The following is a 25,557-nucleotide window of genomic DNA, read 5'->3' as shown; positions in this document are numbered from 1 at the left end:
AACAGAATAGTGCTACAAATACATTTCTGGTATTCCAAAGTGAAATGTTTAGAAATTCTAAGAAATACAAAGTGGCCACTTGTTTTTGGATCAAGTATTGCCTTACCAGCATTCAGCACAGCATGAGCACTGAAAACATGAAAAGGAAGGAAGAAAAAAAAAGGAAGACCTAAAGGGAGACAGGTGTGGGGGAGGCAGAGGTAGCAATAGTTCCTGTGCAGTGCTTGCCTCTTCTCTAAAATACAACCACTCTATGTACTCTAGTCATTAACTGTCAGTAATCATCTTCAGCAGCTGGACAAACTGCAGCATAATTTAACAAGATCATCTAGAGATGTTTCACTGAAAGAGATTTAAATTTCCAAATACATGATCAGATTTTTCCATTTATGCAGATCATGATTTTTATTCCACGCTCCAGTCCAGAACAAGAAACATTTATAAACGAAAATAATCTCTCTGTCAGTCTTATGAAGTCTCACTACCTGTCCCAGATATCTTTGGAAGGGAAACATCTGTCTGATTGGTGTCCAATATTCAATTTATCTTAAATAATCTTGTAAAACTTATAAAAAGACTAGGCACACATTCTCCTCTCCAGAAGTTACCCACAAACTGTTCTAATTGGCTGAAGACATTTTCTGGATTCACTTCCCCAGTGACTCCTACTAGTAGCCTACTTAAAATAGTTTGGGGAGAAAGTTAATTAATGCACCCCTGAACTACTAGAGCTTACTTGCCTAGATTTCAGGCAGAAGCCCGGAATAGAACAAGACTAGACTTAGACTCATCTTAGAATTCCTTTAAAGATGATTGCCTCATTTCAGTAAAAATTTTATTTTGGAGCAGAATCAAGGTGCAAGATAAGAACTGTATTTTGACTGGTAACTTGTTTGTTTGTTTGTTTCTTTAACAGACAAGAAACAAATTGTCCATTCTGATGTGGATTTAGTCCTTTTGTAGCTGTATTTTTAAGTTATCTGTAACAAGGAGCCAAATTTTAGGTTGATATTATTCAATCAGCATCACATAGTTTCTGTGAGAGATACTGAGCCTGAATTGCTGCCAGACTAGTTGTCATTGGTATAACCTGTACTGTAGCTTTATAGTTCTAATCAGTATTCAACAACGACAGGACATTTCCTGCATTTTCTCCATAGATGGTCTGGTTGGAATTATAGAAAGTAAGCATTCACAGAAATCTGTATTCTTGTAAGCAAAAAAAACACACATTTTTACACATGAAGCATTTTGTTAAGATATCAAAGGAAATTTACAAAACGGATTGACCCATTTTCAGCAATATTTCTGAAGCCTCACCAAGATGATCAATGAAACCATACCCCATGTGTCTGCTTTAAAAAGCTTTAAAGATCTAGCACAGCACATGTCGAGACCTTGTGACCACTATTTGGCCAAAACTTAAGAGTGAACAAGTGGTACTGGACAGAATGCAGCTTCACTTCGAGACTGACAGATGTTTCACTGTGTGAGAGAAGTAGTTTGGCAGAGGAGAACTCAGCCCACAGAGTACTGTTCCACAGACTGCATTTTAAGAAGTGCTATTTCCAACAGCTCCAAGAAATCACTTGGAAAACAACAAAAAGCTACATTTGCTTATTTTCTTACACTTCCCACAAACTGTACACGTAAGAGTACTAAGGTAGAAAAAGCTTTTATATTGATTGTTTTTTCCTCTTTATATTTGACAGCTGGAGTGTTAAAACAGAATTCTGAGTAAATTAAAGCAATAACAAAATTACACAGGGCAGCTGTTTCAGCTATTTCCACAGAGCAATGCTCTTTAGAGGAGCTAATGAATCTAATGGAATCTAACAGACACTGCCAAAGCAGCAATAAGTGATTTAAAATGCAGGGGAAGGTCTTATATAAACAGCCTCACCAAGCACTAAATGAAGTAATGCAAAACTCTTGGGGCTTCTCACTTTTAGCAAAAAAAAAAAATCAAATAGATCTCTGTTAATTTATTACAATGGTGCGCATAAGCTCTCTACAGTACAGGACCTGACAGACTTTCTATTACACCTTTCATTATTGAAGTTTTTGTAGCTTACCTAATTACAAATTTGCTTGAGGCTGTAGCTTGCTTTCACTTACTGCTTACTTAATCCTCATTTCCCATACCACCCAAATTCTGAAATGATTTTTTTTTGTTTATTCTTTGTAAAGGAATGAGTATGAGAAATTTGTTCAGCTACTAAACTTCTGGGCTTTTCTGTTTTGCTTTAAAATGCTGCTTACAAACATTGACATGTGGAAAGTACTGCACTGTAAATCATTCAAATGTGACAAATTGGTTTTCTTTACTGGGGGAGGAAGTAATGATCCTCATCCAGCCAGCTTTCAATTTGCAATTTGGGGAATAGGCCTGTGGTATGCTCTAGTTTCCTTAAGGGGGCTGAATGTTTGTTTTATAGCTCACTGTTGAGTTATTTTCATATCTTGCAGGGTCCATTGGGTGCAGGGACCCCATTGCCTAGGTTGATTTCTGGGGACCACACGCTTCAGCGTCTTAGAAAAGTCCCTCACAGTCCTAGCACTGATCAGTACCTGAACGGTACTAATTTTACAAGGAATTAGGTCCTGTTAGACTCCTGTTGAGACTCTCAATACTCCTAAACGCTCTTTAAAGCTCCTCCCAAACACGTTCCACACACTACCTTCACTGGATGTAGACATCTGGCTCCTTCCTCTCTACAAAGGGCTGCCAAAGCAATTTGAATTGGTTTCCTGAGTGGAGTTCTTGCCGAGAGATGAACTGTCCCCTTATCTTCCTCAAAGGAAGTAAAAGCTTATCCTTCTGGTTTGATGGGCTGTGAACATTGAAACCAAAAACTCTAAAATGAAAAGTCAGATTTAAAATGCCTACTTCATTGATGCCTGCAGATCTTCCTTAGGAATAACTGGAAGTCCTATTAACCATTTTTCATGACTGCACAAAAAAGAATCCTTACTTCAGTGGGAGCTGAGTAGTGTGCCCTTCACTGATCATGGTTTGCCATTGCTAATACACCCAGTCTGCTGGACTGCAAGTCCCAGGAATGCAAGCTCTCTAACAAAAACAAGAGAGAAATCTGATACTTTCACTCATCTTTGTGTCAGATAAATCACTTATTTTCCTCTAGGTCAAGATTTTTCTTTCTTATTTGTATTCAAAGAAATAAATAACATTATTTTCCTACAATTATTGACACATTTTTTTTTAACAGTCTTAAGTGAGGTGTTTCGTGTCGTATGTAGGAAAGCCCAATGATTTCAAATATAAAAGATGGAATTTAAAGGTAGCTTTTCCTTTTTAGCTTCAATTTTTATGCAGCTAGGTTTAACTCATAGTATTTACATTTCTTGGACAGAATTTATAGTATTTAATTTAGGCTGTTCAAGTACAAAATAACTAGATCTGAGTGCAAAATACGCTTGCACGCATTGCACTTTTATTACCTTTTTAATCAGAAAGACTCATAGCTGTATTTTTTACGAATTAGTTTCATTCATTTTTCAAAGTAAAGCTACTAAAAAATTAGTTTCATTCATTTTTGAAGTAAAGCTACTATTGTGCTCAGATTTAGACAGAAACCTGACTAGTTCTGAAAGTTAACACACACAAAACTAAAAGAGAAAACAACCCTCTTTAATGTTTAAGATTAGACAATGTATATCAAAAAGGCAGATGTGTTGTCCCATTGACTTCTGAATCTTATTGACAATTGTTCACTATAATACATAATAATCTCGGCATATACTACGAGTTGTGGCCCTGGGCAAACACATGTAAAAGATAGGCTTAGTTACCATGTAAATACAGGAAAATTATGTACATGTCTAAGTAATTTTGTAAGCAAGGTTTAGAACTTTGATTAATATCTGAACAGCTATAACCTGCAACATGCCAATCAGTTGTCAATTCCTTGCTAAAATACTAACATTTATAAAGTAATTGAAACTAAACTTCCTATAATGATTTATTATTCCTAGTTTTCAAACTCTTTATTATCTCACCCATAGAACCACGGTCATGATGAAAGTAGTTCTATTAAATTAACCTCTTAAGTGGGGATGCTGAGAAAATATATTCAAGAACTGTGCAGTTCAAAATATACATATATACTTTTATAATAAAGCTAATCTGATACAGCATCTCAATTTCATTTTGCCTGAGAAGTAGGAAGTGAGTAAACACATCAGTATAGCACATTAGTATACAATGCATTCATAGAATGTACTTCAGATTTCAGTACTGCGGAGAAATGATGTCTGGCTGTTTCTGACATGATGAAATCACTTGCATGTTTGTTACTGAACTTTTATGTGGTCTGATAAAATTATAAACTACTTTTTTTTTTTTAAAGGAGGTTGGTTGAACTGAAGAATTTTTAGTGTGTACCAAGTAATCTATAGTTTCAATAATTAAAATAGATTACTTTGACTTCCGTATTAAAATTCGTATTTTCATAAGTCAGTGTTGTTATATAACTATTACAGAACCACATACAACAGTTCCTAATGATTTAGATAAATAATATAGATATAATTTAGGTAATATGAAACAGAAAAACAGAAAAAGACAAATTTTAATACACTGCTTTGAACTGATTTTTTTTTTTTCTGAAATAAAAATTACAATATATATTTTTCAATCTGGGTAATGGGTATGGGGGGAGTCTTTAAATTTCCATATTTGAAATGATATTCTCTGCTTCACTCCCAGTCCGGATATTATGTTATGCTAAATGTGTACCTTACTTTTACTGAAATTTTGCAGTTATACACCCTGGAGCTTGCTCTCTTGCAGCATAAGATAGAGCATACTGACAGCACAGGCTTTTCCTCGTGCCAGCTACTGAAAGATGGGCCCCAAGGGGACTACATACAGATCAATGAATAGCTGAGGCAGCCCAGTCTCTCTGAATTTCTCTGCTCTCCCCAGTCATTGCCCCTAGTGCCAGCAACCAGTATATGAGACTGCTTCCGCATTTCTAGACAATCCCCATTTTCTGGGCAAACCCTTTTGAGGCCACTTTATTAATGATGCTCCACAGACTGTCCTCAGCAAAACCCAGGACAAACATGCTAAATAAACATGTTCACTTTTGTAGCTAAAAGCTCAAAATATCTCATTGCATCTCATTGCAATGTTCTTGCACTTAAAATTCAAGGATTAAGTTGAGCACACATGCAATGCCATTGACCTCAGCAGACAAACACCACAAGTTGCTTTGTTTATTGGATCTATGCATCTTCTTCCCTCCCTCAATTAATTTACCTCTATAGAAAGCCAAATCTATTTTTTTTTTTTGCTTTAAGGGCTGATGAAAACCTAACAGGCTCCCTATTAACTTCAATGGGCTTTAGATGTGGCTTTTAATGAGAAGGGCCCTGTAAAATCTGCACAACTGACAGCTTCCTGCTTATCAAGTACATTTTCTTAGTAACTAACCAGTGAAGTATAAAAAGCTAACAATTGGTTAAAAATGATATGAGCCCTTGTAGGAAGCAACACTCACTATGCAAGCTGATTAATAAACTGGCAGTGCCTTTCCACAGGGTAGCCACCCTTCTGGTTATGACGCATTAAGGAATGGTCCTGAAACCACTGTCAGTGATGGTATTATGTTATGAAGATGGACATAATGACATTTTTATAGAAGCATTGGTACAGAGATCTGGAAAAGTGTTCCAGATCTTACAAACACTGTAAGAAGATGTCAAAAATGGCCAATTTTCCCCATCCCCTCTGAAAAATACCATAAACCTATTGCCATGGCTCTTAGTAGGAACAACTGTACATGAGAACTTCCAAACCGCTCCTGTTAGAATGGACAAAATGCAAGCTAGCGAGTACTGAGCTAATTTAAAAATCTAATCCTGATTAGTTAAAGCTGGATTTTCTATTGAACAACAGCTAAAGCAAAATCATATTCCTTAGTTTAGCAATGACCAAATAAAACACAAAGGATCAGCAACTTCAAGTTTACTGATTAATACTGGGATATTTAGTGAATACTCTGGATATTCTCCTGTCCAGTAGACCATACTTAATGATGACATGACTTTCTGAAATAATGATAAATCAGCAAGAAATAGGATTTTGCTTTTTCTTTCTTTTTCTTTCTCTTACAAGGGATGTGCTGTTTCACCCAGATCTCAATCACCAGAAAAGCAAAGAATTTAAATTAGGTGTGATAGCCTTAAGCTATTTAAAACAAATGCCATTATCCACAGATAATGCTCTTGAAGTAGATGTTCATCTCTTAGAGCTACAAAATTTTATTTTTTTCCCCAGGAAAAAAAGTTTTGCCAGTGATCCACAACAAAGGGCCTGTTATTCTGAAGATCATACACAACTTTAAAAAAGGAACCAGTCTTAATTGAATACATAATTGTTTTACAGCTTCAATGTTTCTTCACTTGTAAATCCTGTAAAAATACATGACTCAAATAATTCTCCCTGCAAATGCTGATATTTTCACCTGAAGTGGTGTAGTCACACGGAATCTACTCAGAGACATTATGTCTAAAAATACATAAACAATGCACTGCATTAAATGTTCCAAGGAATGTCAGAGTAACGGTGGATACAAGTAAATTCAAAAGTACTAAAATTCAAAGACTGCTGAGAAACCATAAGATTCACATTCATTTGCAATGTGCTGTCTCCTCGCTGACATGCTTCCCTCCTTTCACTGTCGAATATTTACTACCTTAAGCCAAGACTACCAGAGTGGGAGACTGAAAGGGTAGGAAATTTGTGAAAAACAATATGTAGAGCTCAATATTCAGCAAAAAAAGGGGGGTGGGGTGTGGACAAAAAAACAAAACAAAAACAAACAAACAAACAAAACACCACCACCAAAACAGAAAAACAAAAAATAAACGATATGAGGAACTATAGAGCTGATCATATAAGCAACGACTAAAGATGAAGGAGATGATGGAGAGGTTTAATTCTTGCAGACTCCAAACATTATTTTGACAGTTCATCTAACATGTCCTCGAAAAAGATGTTCAGACAAACTCTTACAGTTTCTCTGTTGTTCTTAGAAGCTATAAAGTTAAAAATATTATTGAAATAAAAGTATTTATTTAATTATAGCACAAATCCAAGTGAGAAAAGGTAATTTGAAAATTTAGGAAGGCTGCAGTCTTCAATAGGAACTTGTACCAAAGACGTTTGTAAAAAGAACAAAGCATTTATAAGTAAGCAACTGTACTTCTATTAATTATATACTGAATCCAGTATTCTCCTGTGTTTAGTTTATTTATTGCAATTCTTTTGCATTTGTCCTCATTTATTATACTAAACATCTTATGTATGCAGTGGGATTTTTAAATTGCTTCTGCCCAAGAGCAATCATTATATAAAGATGTCCTTAGGGTACTGAAATATCTATAGCACCTTCTTACATTTACGGGAGATGCAGACGCTGTCTCTTGTAAAAATGAATTTTCTTTCTGTCCAGGACTGAAAAGAATGTTGCCCCTAGATATCAACATTAATCAAGGACCACTGTCAGGGAGTTAAAAAACAAAAGGGCAAACCAAGAGGGAAAAATAAATAAATAAATAAATAGTGATTATCTAAGCTTTGCTATCAGAATGTGAGTGACATCAGGAGGGACATTGGGACAATATTAGTTTCAAAACCAGCATTTCTTACTGGACCAGTCAGATGCTCAGAAGTAGATTCAAATGGCAACAGTTTTAATGGTGAATACAGGGGTTTTGTGCTGGCACGGGCCTTTGTTTCCACCCCAGCTCCTCCAGAGACTCCTCAAAATTACACTCTTTCCCAGGACACATTTCATCTGGGGATTCATGCAAGTCAGTGGCTCAGCACGGTCAGCCTGCATGATCATAACACTGGCAAAAAGGCATATTCCTGGAAGCCACGTGCTACCAATATATATAAATGAGCAACCTTATATAGTTGAATTTTTCAAGTCCAAACACCATTTTTCATGAAGTTCTATAGGATTAATGGCTGGATCTAATCTTTGCTGTTCTTGTCTGTGCCCACAATTCTGGTGCAAATCTAGAAGTATCTGAGTGATACACAAAGTGGAATAATTATAGAGGATTATTTGTTATGAAATGAAAGTTATATAATGAGTTCAAACTTTTAAATTACTTACTTTTATATTACTCTTTTCAAACTTTTCTTACTTTATTTGAAAAATCACACATGTATTTATATTCATTCAAACTGACACATGTAATATGCAAATGCTCTGAAGAAGGCTCCCCAGCAAACTCTTTGCCCTTTGCAAGTTACAGTTCTCAGTAATGTGTAAATGAGATGCAAAGCATAAAAACAGTTTGTTTGTGAAACAGAGAAAAGAATGTGCACAACAACTGTGTAGATGGCCAATATTTTATGTCCTCAGCATTTCAAGAGACACCACTTAAGAAACTGATTTAAAGAGTTCTCAAGGTAGTTTTGAGAAGTTTTTGAAACCAATAACACCACTACAAATATACACATACACATTTTTGTATTCATAACAGAATGAATAAATGGGAAATGTGTACAAATAAAGTAAAATGCAAAGTAAACAAAAGTTTGGTAGGCTATTGTCTCTGTTGATATTAAAATATCAGACAATAAGTAGACACAGAAGTTTAGTCTTTAGTCATGTGTGATGGAATGCGCAAACAGAAAAATCTGGGAAAAAAAATCGAAATCTGTCCATTAAAAAATTATGTCCAAGAGCACTTCTCCTAAGGATTATTGGAGGAGCTGAACAGACTCTTGGCTGAATTTCATTCATGGATACAGACACATACAGAGTCTATTTTTCTGTTTGGCAACAGTCTTTGAAAAACTTGGGAGAGGTGGTTGGTAGCAGAGTCTGATGGCACATCTGAAGAAAGCAACCTTGATCCTTTTGTATTTACATATGGGAGAGGGAGAGGATAGACTGAAATAAAATAGACAATGAAAATACCTGCATAACACACAGATTTTTAATGTTCTGCTTTGTTTTCTGCTTGCTCAGGATAGATGTGGAAAGATAAAAATCTGTCTAGCAAGAGGGAGAAAGGCTTTGGTGCATCAAGGAGACCATATGCAAGAACAAGGAGTCACACCAAAGATCATTCCCTAAGCACAACTGCATTCAGGCCATATTGGGAAGTGTGGGGAATCTTTAAAGCGGGCTGAACAATGTTAGAGAGAGGTGACATATGTGAAGCCTTGTTTTCATATTGTGCACAGAAGCTATGATGGAACATGACAGTGGGGACAATAAGTAGCTAAATAATGGCAGGGTACCTGTATTATGCCAGAGGTCTACCAGAAAACCCATATGCAAAAGCCAGTTCAAATGGTGAATGTCAAAACAACACTTAAACACCTCAATCTCAATGCCTGGATGAATTAATTACTACAATTTTCATGCATATTTAGCTTATAAATAGACAAGTAAAAAGTACATGACTCAAGATGAAAACCAAGAGGAGAATGCATGTCATCAGATATAAACAACCAATTGCATATGAAGGACAGATGTAGGCTTTAATTTCAGTCCAGGTTTATGAACCTAGTACATACAGTTGGGTTATCATTACCAAGATACCATGGCTATTATTATCTATGCTATGTACCATATTCCCCTAGATCAAAACAACACCCTCCAAGCCCTACACGGTACAGCTGTGCAAATGTAAAGGCAGAAGGAATCTGATCGATACAGAAGATAAGTTAAAGAATGGATTTTGGAGTCCTAACAGTGACCAGTGGAAGAGGTACACCCTGTACTGAGTTGCCAACACTTCACTTATAGATGAAGTTCCTTTTTAAGTCCATATAGTTTACAAATATTACTTTTGTTTTCAGATTTCTAAATATATTCTTCTAGTTTGGGAAGAAATGTTCACAATGTGACTATCTGTACCATATACATTATTTTATATTTGTTTTTATATAGGGCAGTTAAGATTATGGATAGTGACAGAAAAATAATAAAAATCACGAATGTTTTAATGTTGAAAATTATGTGATAAGTTTTCTAGTGACTTTTGTTGTCTATATTTCATTCCCTTCAAGCATTAATTTAAGCAAAGATTCAAAGCCCAGAGCTCATTTATCATTAATAATTTTGTGGAACCGGCAATTACTAATATGTGCACAGTACTATTTTACTTTATCAAAATGTCCTTTTAAAATTAGCCTGTCTGCAGTTCCTGATGTGCAAATTAAGCATCTAATTTATCTTGCCCAGTCTTCTGGGATGACTTGATCAGTCCTACATTACCAGGCAGCCAGAGAGTGAAAGTTAAATGTAAAGCAGCAATCTCTCCTAAAATCTATGACAGGAAGCAACAGCAACCAAGCAGAAGATCAGAGGTCAGTGGCCTCAGCACACAGTGAGAAAAATGAGAATATTTCTAGTCTAAAACCATCTCATGAAGAGGGGAAGGGAACAACAAGAACCACAGTAGAGGGCTGACAAAACTATAATCTATCTTCCTCAATTCTGGGGCTACCTTGTTCCTCCAAACTCTTTCTTTTTTATGCAGAGGGACACATGTTTCTCTGAATATAGATAAATTTTTCTTTGGGGCTATACTGTGCAGTATAATGGAACCTGTATAAACTCCTTGCTATAGTAACTGCTTTCACAGAGAAAAGTATGTTTGGAGTTAAACTACACAAGTATTACCTCAAATTAAAAAGACTACATTGTCCATAGAGGCTTGGTATCAAATTTAAATAAAAAGTAAACAGGCTTATTTTGTATTACTTCCCACAATATCACATCGTTTCTCACAAAACACTTATGAATGTAATTCCAGTGTGTGCAATTGCACAAGATAGCGATTTGCTTAGCTATTAAAACCTGATAAAATATAAAATAGCTATAATAATTCTTCAAGAGCATTTAATATGTTGGGTGTTTCATTACTGCTTTCAAAATTCTTGGTATTTTATGGCTGTACACAGATTGAAATTCCCTATATTCAGCTCCTCATGCTGTTGAATTGGAGGTATATTAGAGATAAAACTTTAATAAACAATTTCTGAGGAATATTTTTGAACAACATTAGCACTGACCTGGCACTTTGATTGAATTTAGAGACAATAATCAGCAAATTTAAGATGTTTGAAAACTGTACCGTCTGTCAGATATTTCTATTAGAATATTTACTTTCTGTTTTCATGTCAAAATCTCCACTGTGTTTTGTCTATCTTTTCCCGAGAGATTATTTTAGAAAATAATATTGTCATTTTGGTTCCTATCCAAAATATAATAAAGCTATCCAGTAATACTATTTGAGATGAACTAAGAGAAGCTGGCGCTGAGGAAAGTTGGCACTGTAACCTCTTCAAAATCTTGTTCATTTATTCAGAAGTCTAAACAGATATCATTGGGTCCTCAGCTCTTTTGTGGAGTTTTCCTCTTTCCCAATACTCACTGTGAAGCATTCACATAAATCATTTGGAGCTGTTCATTTAGCTATATTAGAAAATGTTTGGTAGTAATGACTCCTGAAAACAATGGATTAGGCAGCAAAGAGAAAGATTCTAAAGCTGCATCTATGAAGATTAGGATGGGAGAATAAGTGCTTCCTAAACTACTGATTATCTCAGTACATTTGATTTTTATGGTTCCCACATCAAGGCCTCTCTAAAGAGGACTATGTTTCCAGGGGCTTGAAAATATGACGGTTTAAAATTCTCAAACTTACAGTTATGATATCACAGTCTACCCTGAAAGGAATCAGTCATATCATTACCTCCCTTACCTTCATTTGAGATATGAGTCTAATTAAATACTGTTTAGCTTGATTTAATTAGGCTATATTACTGTCTGAGGGACATTCCTAATTTATTCCTCAGTGCTTGGAACTGGCTACTTCATCTAGCGAGATATTTTTGAAAGAAACAAAATGCTGCAGCTTTAATCAACGCTTTTCTATGTGAGAGGCATAAAAACACACATACAAAATTTGCAAGTCAAAAAGTAATATGAACAATTCTGTTGCCACTCTACTAGAAAGCAAGGATAACATCACAATGTGTGGTGATGTTATCTAATCCATCCATGCATAATGTCAGCCAGAGTGAAAAGCTAACACACTACATAGTAGGTCAGGAAAAGTTCATAAAGAATTCAGTTGGAAGTCTCCTACCTATTAGTAGCATTGATATTTCAGTATGAATTATCACAACATGAAGCTAGATGAAGTATCTTAAAAATTAGCGCATTTTCACATCTATATGAATGTCTAGGTGAGTTAAGTATAAAGCTGGATAAAAAGCAATGTATGTTAGAGCTAAAAAAAAACTGTAAACATAAAACTATCCTCTTGAAAATGACTGTACATGATGTACATCATAGACGAAGACAAAAGATCAAGATGGTGGGCTAAGTTATAGGCAATATACTCAGAAGTTATAGTTAGACTTACTTTAAACCCAGCATTTGTGTGCAGAAAAAAAAATCAATTTCTTTTGTTTACTTGTTTTATGTTGCTTTCTAAATGTTTTAGTGAAAGGCTTCAAGCTGAGAACTCAAGAGAACTGCAGCCTCACTAACTTCTAAGACCATGGGCAACACTACTTTTTATCTATGCATTCCAACTTACTCAAGATTCAGCCGATCTGCAAGCTTCTTCCAGCTTTCTGCAGCAATAGTTTGATCCTATCTTGTGAAATGGCATCGATCCCCTTCCAGTTCTGTTTTCTTTCTTTCTTTCTTTTAAACTCTGGAACACAAAGAAAGTAAAACAGTACCATCCTATATGAAACCATTTTTATACTGATTTCCTCAATGTCATGTCTGACTGTCTTCTCCACATTAAATAGCACGCCGGAGCGGTTTATTCTCTCATCCTTTCATTAGGAGGAAGACCTCATCTAGTCCCAAAATGTAGAAGGAGCCTTTTTTTTTTTTCCCCCGTTTTACATAATTCAGTATATTTGTGTTAAATAAAGCAAAAACAAAAAGAATAGAAATTAGAAAAAAGTGAGACTTGCAACAGTCCTTATATCCTGATGTAATCCACTGTCTTGGTGAAAATACTAAAAAGGTCAGGCTTTGGAATAAATATGCCTTACAGCTGTTTTGAGTGCCCACTATGTAAGAACAACACAAGATGGATTGCAAACTTGATAGTAGTTAATCCCTAAAACTTCAGACAGGCCTACTTGTGGTAGTCTACTAGTGAAAAGTCAGAAAGACTATTATTATTATTATTTCTATAATTTTCTAAGTGCTGATAGCTTCAGTATATCGACACACTGTACCTCAGAGGTAGCATAAGGCCTACAAAAAACTAATGTATACAAGAAAGCATTAAACCACACACCCAAGAATCTTCTGGATCCAAGAATCAACATTGAATACAGAAATATTCCTAAACTATGGACTGAACTAAACAAGTGTGGATAGATGCCTTCAAACAAAAGAAAGGTTGTGCTAGGTAGTTCTAGAATTTTTCATACACTTACCAGTCCACTTCCATTCTACAGATTAATTAATTTACCCATTACCGAGATCACACTTCAGCCAAGCTCTTTGTCTATAAGAGGACTTTGCTCACAGAGACATGACCAAGTATACCTATATATCTGCTAACTATTCATGGCATGAGGTCATGTTATCTGACTTCTTTTCCCAACATACTTTGAAAGAGCTGAGGAAAAAAACCAAAATACAACAACAAACAACAACAACAACAAAACAAACAGACAAACAAACAAAACTAAAAGCCATCATCAAGTTGGATATCTGGCTGTGGCAAGTGCAGTTGCTCAGCATTCCTTTTTGGCTTACTCTGCATGGTTTTTTTCCATCCCAGGCACTATCCTTAAGTTGCTTGTCTAAGAGGCTTGAAATTAGACTAAGAGGTTCTGCTGTTATTCTGAACTTGCGCTCCAGGCAGTCAGAGATGAAGGCTGATGAAGGTGATCTATGAGTTCCAGCTCCAATGTTTCTTTATTCTCTGTTCTCCAGAATTTCATATCACAGAGGTTTTAAATGCCCTGCCTGATTATTAGCAAATCTCTACATACTGTGAGTGCAACTGTTTTCACTTTCTGAAAGTGCCTTAGGTCTTCCAGCCTCTGACAACACACCATGTGGAGTTATTTTCTCTCTTTTGCCTAGTTAAGAAGTTATTGATTGCCACTTGCACTTTGAAGCAGATAGCTTTCCATTGCCCACATTTGCATTCCTTTTGTATTTCAGCCTCTACTTCTCTTCCCACTGATACTCTTGACATTTTAAAAGTGTGTATCGGTGTGAAGGTCAGCATCCTTTGCTGGACGCTGCCACAGTGACTTCTCACACGTCTTTAACTATGTCCTTATATAGTCCAGAGTAATTTCAACCAATGACTGGAAAACCACCATAAAAAAAAAATCCTGCAAGCTTTTTATGTTATGGTATTTAGTGAGTACTTATGTTACTGGCATGCTGTTGATATTTGGTCAGTACCTCATCCCAGAATTTATTCATTTGTTTCATCTCTGTTTTTCAGAATCAAATGCTTGTTAATTATCATTGCCTTTTGGAAGTATTCTTCCAAATCTGACGTGACCTTAAAGATAAGGAAGGTCATTCACAATTTCCTCTTGCCTTTGAGTTTACCAAAAATTCCCTTCTGGCATTTCCAGCCTGTATGATTAAGGCTGTTGAGTAGAAACACTCATATCTACCAGTACATGAACAAATGAGCTGACACCTCTTTAGGTCACTGAATTTGCTAATTATGTCATGATGTGAGCTGTACAATGCAACTAATAAACTCAAAGTGATAACAACAAGAACAAACCAAACATAATAAGGAAAATGTGCTTTTTTTTTTTTCTCTGCAAGTTTTTTCAAGATCAGTGATCTACAAGCTGAGACACTCCTCTAGGTTGCCTATGGCAAGGTTCAGATTTAGCACCTGCATAAATTTAAAAAGGAAGATTATGGTGTACCAGAACCACCACAAAGTATCCGCACGTAAATTTTGCTGCCCAAGAGATAAATAGAACAGGAAATCCTAGAGATGGAGACCTTGGGGCTTCCATGAATATAACTTTTGAAATTTTCTTCTGTTCCAGCCAGAATTTATCTACCTTTAAGATTATCTTGACCCTTTATTACAAGCAGTCCAAAATAGGCTTGTTTCATTTAATGCAAGGTGATGAGCTGGTTTCAAATTTAAAGGTCTATTAATCTATAAGTTAAAGTGCAACGAAGGATATCAGTGCAAATTTTTTTTTGAAAGCTTAGCAATATAGTGTCCATATCTTACAGTTTAGCTGTCTGTAGTTACATGGGAAGCAGTTAGTGTATTAAGTTCCTTAAAACAGAATTTCAATGATGTTTTATTACTTTCAGCAGACACGCTGAATTGATTAAAATCACAAGCTACATAAATGGCTTCTGACAGCTAGTAGCTATACACTGCAAGGACAAAAGCTTGTTAGGAATAAACTCTAAAGCAATACAAACTGATAGCAAAAGGCCTCTTGTTAATCTAGAGCAGAATGACTTTAGATTTTTCCCCTTTAGAAAGCAAGAACAAACTGCTGGAACTTTTCATGTGAAAGATGCTACCTGCTTTTCAGGCTCTTTACCAGTGTGTAACGTAAAAATTCCACAAGAAAAGACAAAATCATTTTCTTCATTAATAGGTTCCAGAAGAAATCAAAACATATTTCATTTTCATTTGTGTGATTACTGAAGCACTGTGAGAAGACAACTCTAAATAAAGTATAGGTCACACTCCATGAACTGGCAACAGGTGAAGACCAATCGAACTTTATAACATAAAAACAAGATGCTCAGAAGCACTATAACACTTTGATCCCAGGAGAAAAGAGCAAGCTAATTGTATATATAAAGTGGCATTATTGTGTCAGTCCAAGAGGGACTGAATGACTATGCATGATATGCCAAAGCTACATAGGCATCAATCAATCAGTTATGCTTCAGAACGATCACACACAGCCTGGCGTGCAAAGCAGCATATTTAAGTCAACTAGAATTTATGTCAAGTAAAAAAAGACTAAATTTTAAAATCTGTCTAAAGCAATGTTTCAAGATATTTTTTTCAATGTTATCATCTCCCACAACCAAACACCATCTTGCCACTTTATCTAAATAGGTAGATCTTTGATATAACAGAAGTCAAACAGCCTTTTAAACACAGTGATTCTGGTTCCATGTGGCTTTGTTTTCATGGAAAGCGCTTTGATGAGCAAAACATAAGCACCTGACTAATGTTATCATTGAATTCTCTATCATTTTTCAGCAAATACTTAAAAAAGATGGATTCAGCATATACCATAAATGCCAATATCGCTTTTATGAAGCTTTTCATTTAAACATGCACACAGGGAGTGGTTTTACCTTGTTTAAATCTCACAGGAAAAAAAAAAAAAAGCTGGTGAAAGACTGAAATTTCATGAAAACGCACTAGGAAAACAAACAGTGTAGTGCAAACAGAAGTGATATTTAAAGTAAAGTGAAATGCAATAGAAAAAAAATGTAGTCAGCAAAGATGCTTTTTGTTCTTATTAGTAATCTCAAAAATAATATAATTTTTAGGTTAAATGGCTTAGGAACTTTGAAACGTCTGTGATTCTACTTAAAAAGTTTTTCCACACATCATCATACAGTTTGGAAGAAAAATACTATTCTAAATTCCCCCAAAACATAAATCATAGCTCAAACTCATGTCCAATCTGAAAATACTTATTGGACATATTTTTTCTCTATTTCAGCCAATGGTTGAAATTCATAAAAAATCTCAAATCACTACATTTATGAAAGGGAAAACAATATTAGTGTTTTTCACAGGAAAAAAAAATATTCAGCACATGGTGTAAAAGAATTAGAGATTTGGCTTCTGAAATGACATCAGATTACAATGGATAAGGACATTCTGTTTAATATTTTCCCTGAACCTGTATCTAGACACACAACTTCCTACCTATAGTCCTAAGAGAGCTGACCTCAGAATTCCCCGAGGCATGCCCACGGGACAGATCATAGATGGAGCACCAAGTATGAAGGCTGTTCTCTTGGGATTTGTGTTGATGGCTGTAGAGTTAGTTTTAATCCCAAGGGCTGTGTGCAGCAACATTTTTTTCAGTATTATTTAAATAATATGATCCAGGAGATTAAAAACAAAAACAAACAAAAAACGTTCACACACATATTAAGAGTAGGGACAATATAATGAAGTGATATGCGCTCAATTGAAAGTGAGTGAAAAAGAAACTAACATTTAAAAAGCAGTAAGCATTGCAAAATACCCAAAATACACAAATGTGTAACATATATTTTAAAGAACAAAAAGAAGGTAAGAAAAAGAAGACTCCGATACCAGCAGTAGATCTTTCTGTAGTCCGTTTAGCATAATGGTGCAGATATGAATATCCAGTACAGACAAAAATATCAAATGAACTTTAGCTATGACTCAGCAGAATTTCATCCAAGCAGCTTTACATTGCATGTCAAAGCTGTATCACTACATTTAACTCATCTATAAAGTGCTGCAAGAGCACTGTAACCAATAGCCACACAAGATTTTTTATTATATATATATTTTAATTTAAGCACTGCAGGCTGTATATTACCAAACTATCCCACTTTGCAACTCATAAATGACAAAGTTTTAGAGAGCCAACTGTATTTTTTCTGCAAATGAGGGTCTCTGTAGAGAAACAAACAAAAATGACCTTCTTAAAAGCTACCTGCTCACCATACAGGAATAAATTCTTATTTCCCATTGTAAGTGCATTCCAATTTTTAAACAATATCATTATCTTGAAATAGCATTGTTAGAATTTGACATTATGCACCTAAGACCCACATAATTTAGTATGACCTTCAGATGAGCATGATTATTTCCATGGCAGAATGCTGTATACTGAAGCCTTAATTAGTTAGCCAGCAGTATGACAAAACCCCAGTACTAAAGAACAGAGTAAAAAAATGGCAGGAATGATCCTGCATTTTGTTGCTTTATATGTTATCTGTACAATATTCCCCATTCCCTCATCAAGAGGAAAAGTAAAATCAAATTCATCACACTTTTCCACCATTTTATCAGCTCAGCTCATGCTATCATTTAAAGGAAGCTTCAGCTATATTTATATAACTTCCAAAGCACCTAAGCCAGATGCACTTCATGCCTAACCATTCCTGAAAAAAACTTCAGAAATGCTACCACTGTTACTGAACTAGAGAAATGCTTTAACAAGTCCATGCCCTTATACTCTCAGACATTCACATCAACAGGTTGTCCTGTAACACTGGTAAGACTCCTGCTGTTACTGAGTCAAAGACATAGGCACCCTAAGATAAAACTAGTTTTATAGTCTGGGTACAATTTCTATCATTCTAGCACTGATATAACCTGCATTCTTAAAAAAAAAAATGAATCTTCAAAGCATAGTCTTTCAAAAAGGAAAACAATCTCTAAATGACTTTGAGAAAATTGATTTATAGGGAGAAAAAGAAAAGAGAAAAAAAAAAAAGGAAAAAACTGTTTAGCCCCAGTCATTGCTTCTCCTTAGTAAATTTTCAAACATTACTCCATTAAAAAAATCATTTCTTAAAAAAAAATAAAAAAATTAAGAGTTGTTCTTCCCATACTAGTAAGACTTGCTAGACACACAAGATTACAAAGGCTGGCTCTGGATATTTGTGTTTGGTTCATGTGACACAAATTAAAAGGCAATCGTTACAGTATCATTTTGCCCAGAGCTTACTGTACTCTTCAAATTGAAGTGAAAGGTCTGTGATGAAAGGTGTCTGAAAATTTCGTGAACTAACTGGTAAGTATAATTGTAGTGAAACCCTTGAGAAGTCAAAGAAGAAGGGAAAATGAATTAATCCAGACCTTCTTTGGGCAGGCTCTTACTTGATTTCTTGAGTTTTCAAATTAGATCAAGAGCAAAAATCTTGCTCTATATAAAAAATCTACTCACAGTATGTAAAAACTTAAACTTATTCCAATCAAACAAGATATCCTGGCCATGGAAATTTAAAGAAATAAATAGAAGAAAGGTGCTTTTCTTGGATCTTACGGTACAACAAGGGTATGTTCCTACAGTAAATATTTAGACCAGGATATCTTTCCCCATACTGTTTCATACCAAATGTTAAGAAGAGTTAGGTTACCTAAACTGTAAAATACTGGTAGCCTCCTGGATTCTGTAACCACATCCCAGCTGAGGTTAGAATGTTATAAAATGTCCCAGGTAGTGGTTAATAATAAGATGTTAGGCATTCATGCTTGAAATTGTGGGTCATTTTTGATTAAACATCTTGCAGAGGAAATAAGGCATGGCATTTTCAAAGTGAGTTTGTAGCATAATGTGCAAGTGCATAAAAGCTAAAGTTGTTAGAGGTGATATATATAACTAACAGGAAGGGACAAGGGAAAACCAGTTCAGCTAAACTGACACTTAACCGAATACTGTTCAAAACTCATAAAGTATATTCGTCCAGAGAACAGAGATAATCCTCTTATAGAATGCTGGTTTAGTTTAAGTTTCTATGTTCAGATTAGGACTAGAAACAGATTTTTGTTTGTTTCTGAAGCTAGAAAAAGTTAAAAATTTAAAAACACAGGAATTTTAAAAGATGCTATAGGTACAGAAGTCCAGAGATTTTTATTTATTTTATTTTATTTATTTATTTTTTTGTGGGTAGAGTTGGTTTTTCAATTTTCTATTTTTTTTCCCCCAGAAATAATATCAGAGGAAGTTTTATAATTAAGGCATAAAACATCAGATGCCTAGTCTCAATAATGACTCATAATTCCTGAATGAACCAAACATTCAGGGACTAATTGTTTGTTTGTTTAACCTTATTTTCTGCAGTTAAAAGAATGAGAATATACTCTCTATTGGGGGGGGGGGGGGGCAAAAAAATACTTCAACTCAAATTAACTTTCACAAGATTACAAGGTGAAGCCAACACTTCAAGGAAAAAAGCAGCTCACCAATAGTACCAGCAGTAGAAATACTGAATAGTACACAGGCCTTATTTATTGCAGCCTGACAATAGTATACATGAAGAGAAGGAATGCAAATGCAAACAGCTGACACATTTAATAGAAATTGTCTGATATATACCCCAAGACTGTATTTCATAGCAAGAATGTAAAATCTTTTAGACGTTATGTTCCCATCCCATGCTGAGGGATCCAAACACATAGAATCACAGAATCACAGAATCGTCTAGGTTGGGAGAGACCTCCAAGATCATCTAGTCCAACCTCTGCCCTAACACTAACAAGTCCTACACTAAACCATATCGCTAAGGGCTACATCTAAACGTCTTTTAAAGACCTCCAGGGATGGCGACTCAACCACCTCCCTGGGCAGCCCATTCCAATGCCTAACAACCCTTTCAGTAAAGAAGTTCTTCCTAACATCCAACCTAAACCTCCCCTGGCGCAACTTTAGCCCATTCCCCCTCGTCCTGTCACCAGGCACATGGGAGAATAGACCAATCCCCACCTCTCTACAGCCTCCTTTAAGGTACCTATAGAGAGAGATAAGGTCGCCCCTGAGCCTCCTCTTCTCGAGGCTAAACAACCCCAGCTCCCTTAGCCGCTCCTCATAAGACTTGTTCTCCAGACCCCTCACCAGCTTTGTTGCCCTGCTCTGGACTCTCTCGAGCACCTCGACATCCTTCTTGTAGCAAGGGGCCCAAAACTGAACACAGTACTCGAGGTGTGGCCTCACCAGAGCCGAGTACAGGGGGACAATCACCTCCCTAGACCTGCTGGCCACACTGCTTCTTAGGCAAGCCAGGATGCCGTTGGCCTTCTTGGCCACGTGAGCACACTGCTGGCTCATATTCAGCCAACTATCAACCAATACTCCCAGGTCCTTCTCGGCCAGGCAGCTTTCCAGCCACTCATCTCCCAGCCTGTATCTCTGCTTGGGGTTGTTGTGCCCCAGGTGCAGGACCCGGCACTTGGCCTTGCTGAACTTCATACAGTTGACCTCAGCCCATCGGTCCAGCCTATCCAGATCCTCCTGCAGAGCCTTCCTTCCCTCGAGCAGATCGACACACGCACCTAACTTAGTGTCATCTGCAAACTTACTGAGGGTGCACTCGATCCCCTCATCCAGGTCAGACACATGAATGTGTGGGGTCTTTCCACACTGCCTGTAGGTGCACTACACGGAAGACACAACTTCCAGCATCCACCCTTACCTCTGTTGTGTGTTAGCCATGCCTAATCTGCACGCGTGGATGAAAGCCAGGTATGCACCATGCCCTCCAGGGGAGGAAAACTGCAACACATCACATGCCATGTAGAACATGCTATAAATCATACTAAGGAACCAGGATGAAAAACTGAACCAGGGATGGATAATCAGGGACTGGGAATGGAACACGCTTATAACAAGTAAAAATGAGCTTAAATATTTATTTGAAGATCCCTTGGTGATACAAGAAGTAAAGAAAGCTGTGATCACAATTATAGTCTTGCTGGGCCTTCTTTTTTATTTTATTTTAATTAAAAATATAATAATCCACTGTGCTATTGACTCAGAATCAGTCATTTTGAACTTCCGTATGTTTAACCATGGCTAAGAATGGTCAAGATAAATATTTATAAAAAAAATCTGCAAGTGCAAGCTGTGACAGATCATAAAAGATAACTACTTGTATTTGGCAGATTAATTTTATCTATCTTCAGCCTGCATCTATGGTATAGGTTCTATTATAGAACTAATCTTTAATACAATTTCATGTCTGTTCAATATTGCCAGCATGTGTGATTGCAGCTAAACTTTCCCAGTGAACATCACAAGTCCTGCTAGAGCTGGCAGGCAATACAATCAAGTTCATCGTGTCTGCTCAAGGGGCTAAATAAAAAGAAGATTAACTTTTGCAGATACTCCAAATGTGTTTTTGGATTTTACTCTTTATCCTATATCTTATTTCTTCTGGTAGAAGAAACTTCTAAATAAAGATGCTGCAGAACTGTGAAGCTCTGAATTCTGATCTCCTGAGCAATTTGCATGGGTACACTGATTGAGATGGTGACATAAGAAGCGAAAACCCTTATCCTCTTTATGCTGTTTTGTTTAGGAATTTGATAAAAGCTATAACATTCGCATCCACCGAATACAAAGTTTTGCATTCTATGAACAAGTAATATAAAGATATATCCAAATACATTTGAAAATACATTTGAATTTAAATTCTATACCTGCTGTTTTCTTAAAGCACAATGGCCCATAAATGAGAACTGGAGATTTGCAAGCCTACTGCCTCATATCATTAGTACACCTCTGTTCACAAAATGTCACAAATGTGATTTTTAAAAAGATCTATTTTTTTCCAAAAAACAAATGGCTTGAGCTAACTCAAAGAAGATTACATGTGACTGATTCTATGCTTTATGATTTCTAATTGCTTCAGCTATCCCCAGTCCATCTTAACTGAATAATATCATTTAAATATTTTAGGTAGTTTTCTTTTAACAGGCTCTTAGACTTAATGTTTCTGCCTTGCTTCAGGACAACATCTTTTAATTGCTTTAAATTATCAGTGATGTCTCTAGCATTTTCACTGAACATGGATTGATTTCAATTAACTTTCTCACGCGTTAGCATAAAAGCAGTCTTATTCAATTTGCCCTAATTAGATCACACAACCTCTTGAAGCTAAAGCAATGACAGTCATTAGAAGGTTGTACAGAGAGAGAGAGAATATCAAGGTTGTTTACTGCATAGTTAGTCCTTTTGTAATTTTGAAACTGCAAGGAGAGTCTGTTCCTGTGATGGTATGAAGGATTTAAAATCAAATCCAGAATTAATTTAGGATGTGTGGAAATTCACATGTTCAAATTTCCTGTAAAAATCAGGATGATTATTTTGTTTTTTCCATATTGACAAAGATCAAGTTTTACACTGCTGGCAATAGCACACCTGCAGCACTGTTAGCTGCACAAGTCACTGTTTCCCCATCTTTCACTGTATGGAGAAAGATATTAGTAACTACTCCAATAGATAGTTACACAGAGAAGATAGAAGAAAACTTTAATGATGTGTAGTTGTAATCTTTCTTCAGTTTATTTTGCTTTGGAAATTTTCTCTTTCCTCAACTGCAAGCCACACAAAATAGCACTGACAAAAGACAGATCACCTCTACACAGAAACTTTAGCTGGCTACTGAAGTCAATGGGCATGAGGCAGAAAAGGTTATGTTCGTTGTGTGCCAGCTGCTAGGGAAAGGGACATAACACAAATTTTAGAGAGGTTCCTACAAGGAAAAAAAAAAATAAATCTTGGCAGCCTTAGATGGAGGGAAAAAAAATAAAAAGTAAAAAGAGGAGAGGACATTGTAATAACGACCTCTAGGACCTCTAGTAAACAGATCCAAGGGATCATGAGACTGCACAGAGTCATTAAGTCTGGTCCTCAGCTATCACCAGAGTTATGGAAAAGCTGCTAGTCTACAAATGTCCTCAGAAACAATTACTGATTTTCTCTTACATTTCAAAATCTACAAACAACCCTGAAATGGAAAATAAATTTATGATTTCCAATACAAAGGGACAAAAGATACAGAAAAAGAAAAGTGGAGAGCAAGACAGAAGAAAGGAGAGCGCCTTTGGTGTCACTTCAATGTTAATATGTTAAATAATCCTATAAATTTACTCAGACATGTAGAAGATAGTGAGTTTGTTTATTTTCTGGGGAGACTAAAAGAGTTGTAGCATCTCTCCCTGACTTCAGTACTGAGCAGGTACAGAGTGTTCAATGTTGCTGTTCCTTATGCAAATATTTATAAATTAATCCATTTTGGAGCACTGTGTAGGCTGGATTCAAAACTAGGTTCAGAATCAGGGAACTACAGCTAGCTACAGCACTTTAAAAGAACTTTTCTTTATGTACTATAAGTACTATAAAAAAGGGACAAATTTAATCCTTTTAGGCCTGAGAGTCTGAGTCAGATGTCTTCTAAGACTCAAGTAGTATAATATGCATTGTGGCAAAGCTGTGATCCTTTTATGTACTCCTCAGACATGAAAATGCATCCAGTGGGCTAGTAGCTTTCTGTTATTAGTTTATGTTCAGCTTTTATAGACAATGCATGTAACTCCACACGTGTTATTTAATTAAATATTGCAATGTTGCAAAGCTATTGAGGTGTAAATCTTAGTTCCATTGAAATCATATGAAAAATTATGTTCCACTGTATTTAGAGTTCATAAGGGACAAAATTTTACAGTCACAGGCATCCAAAAGTAGCTAAAATACCATTTATCAATTTTCTGACATGAATGAATTAAATAAACCCAGATTACACATTAATGCATTTGAGTAAGTAAGAGCAAATATTTATCCATTATTTAATCGTAATAGCCTGTTTCCAAATCCAATTTATCCAATGAAAATCTTTTCTAGAGTGAATTCTCCAGTGCTGGCACCTCCTGAACTGGCCAGAGCAACAAAGTTATGGACCAGTAATTAACAAAGCAGCTCTGCCAAGTTGTGATATTTCAAGTGAAATCAAAGAGTTGTTTGTGACTTTTTCTAGATCATGCAGCTTCCATCAGTGTAAATGGTGATTACATCTGCTCTTTGGGTCACAAGGTGGTTAACACTACATATTACAGTTCAGTTCTAGAAAAAAATATTACTGTCTCCTGACTCCCACTTAGGTGCTAACATTTCTGTAATAAGACATAATGAATGTCAGATCCAATATGAAAACTTCTATCTTTTGTTTAATTGGATTGGTCAGTGGAGCAAGAACAAGGAGTATGCTGAATTTGGCAGAAGCAGTTTAGATATGCATTTTAATCCATTTTAGAAGAGTCATACCAGTATGTATCTGCGTGCTGAAAGACTTACTTGAATAAGCCAGACCAGAAAAATTTTGGATTAAGAATTTTCTTGGAGCACAACATACCTCTAACTGCATTCCTCTCACATGCAACACAAACATCACTAGTATTAAGTCCTAATACTTCTGTAAATGTAATGGGTTCCAAATGTATGTAGCTTATTGGAAAGCAGAGGCATTTCTCACCCCCGATTTACAGCCATACTGTCAATATCAGCATTGTGTATTTAAACTCCATTTTTCACCTAAAATCTTATGAAACTTCAGATTAAGAGGACCAATTGTCTGACTGAGGGTCTATTAACCTTCCATTTACTAAAGACAACTTGTGTTATGCCCTGCAAAGCATTCTACCAAAATCATGTTGCTGGCCTAGGAAATGTAAGTTTGTTATTATGTTTGAAGTGTTATTAGGTTTGAAATCTGGAGGTAGCTTTCTGTTGCCCTGCTTTCTTTTTTTCTTCTTCAGTTCTATTTCTTTTTCTAGAATTTGCTCCCACACTAAATATTATCCCTTCAAATCAGCCAGAGAATCCTCTTCAGTGCAGTTAAGTTTGCATCTTTGACTTTGTTAGAGCTCTGATTTATGTCTTTGCCAAGACCATGGGATGTTGCTGAAGCCAGGTACATCAAAGAAATATTTAATCTCCCGAATATTTTTCACAGACTCTAAGCTTTGGTACTCCTGTTGCCTCCCAGCATT

General features: G+C 35.9%; 1 protein-coding gene across 2 annotated transcripts in view; it reads right to left on the bottom strand.

The window, feature by feature from the left end:
- Positions 1-25,557, bottom strand: part of LOC308176731 (uncharacterized protein) — a 583,853-nt gene that overhangs the window by 213,776 nt on the left and 344,520 nt on the right. For both annotated transcript variants that reach the window (XR_013938546.1, XM_080552863.1), the window contains one exon: positions 12,610-12,729. The gene's annotated coding sequence lies outside the window, so the exon portion shown is untranslated. The remainder of the gene's footprint in view (positions 1-12,609; positions 12,730-25,557) is intronic.

Source organism: Anser brachyrhynchus (genome assembly GCF_964034855.1).
Source record: "Anser brachyrhynchus genome assembly, chromosome: 12".
NCBI classification, from domain to species: Eukaryota; Metazoa; Chordata; class Aves; order Anseriformes; family Anatidae; genus Anser; species Anser brachyrhynchus.
Note: the sequence above shows the minus strand (reverse complement) of the source record. Positions and strands in the feature narration are given on the sequence as shown.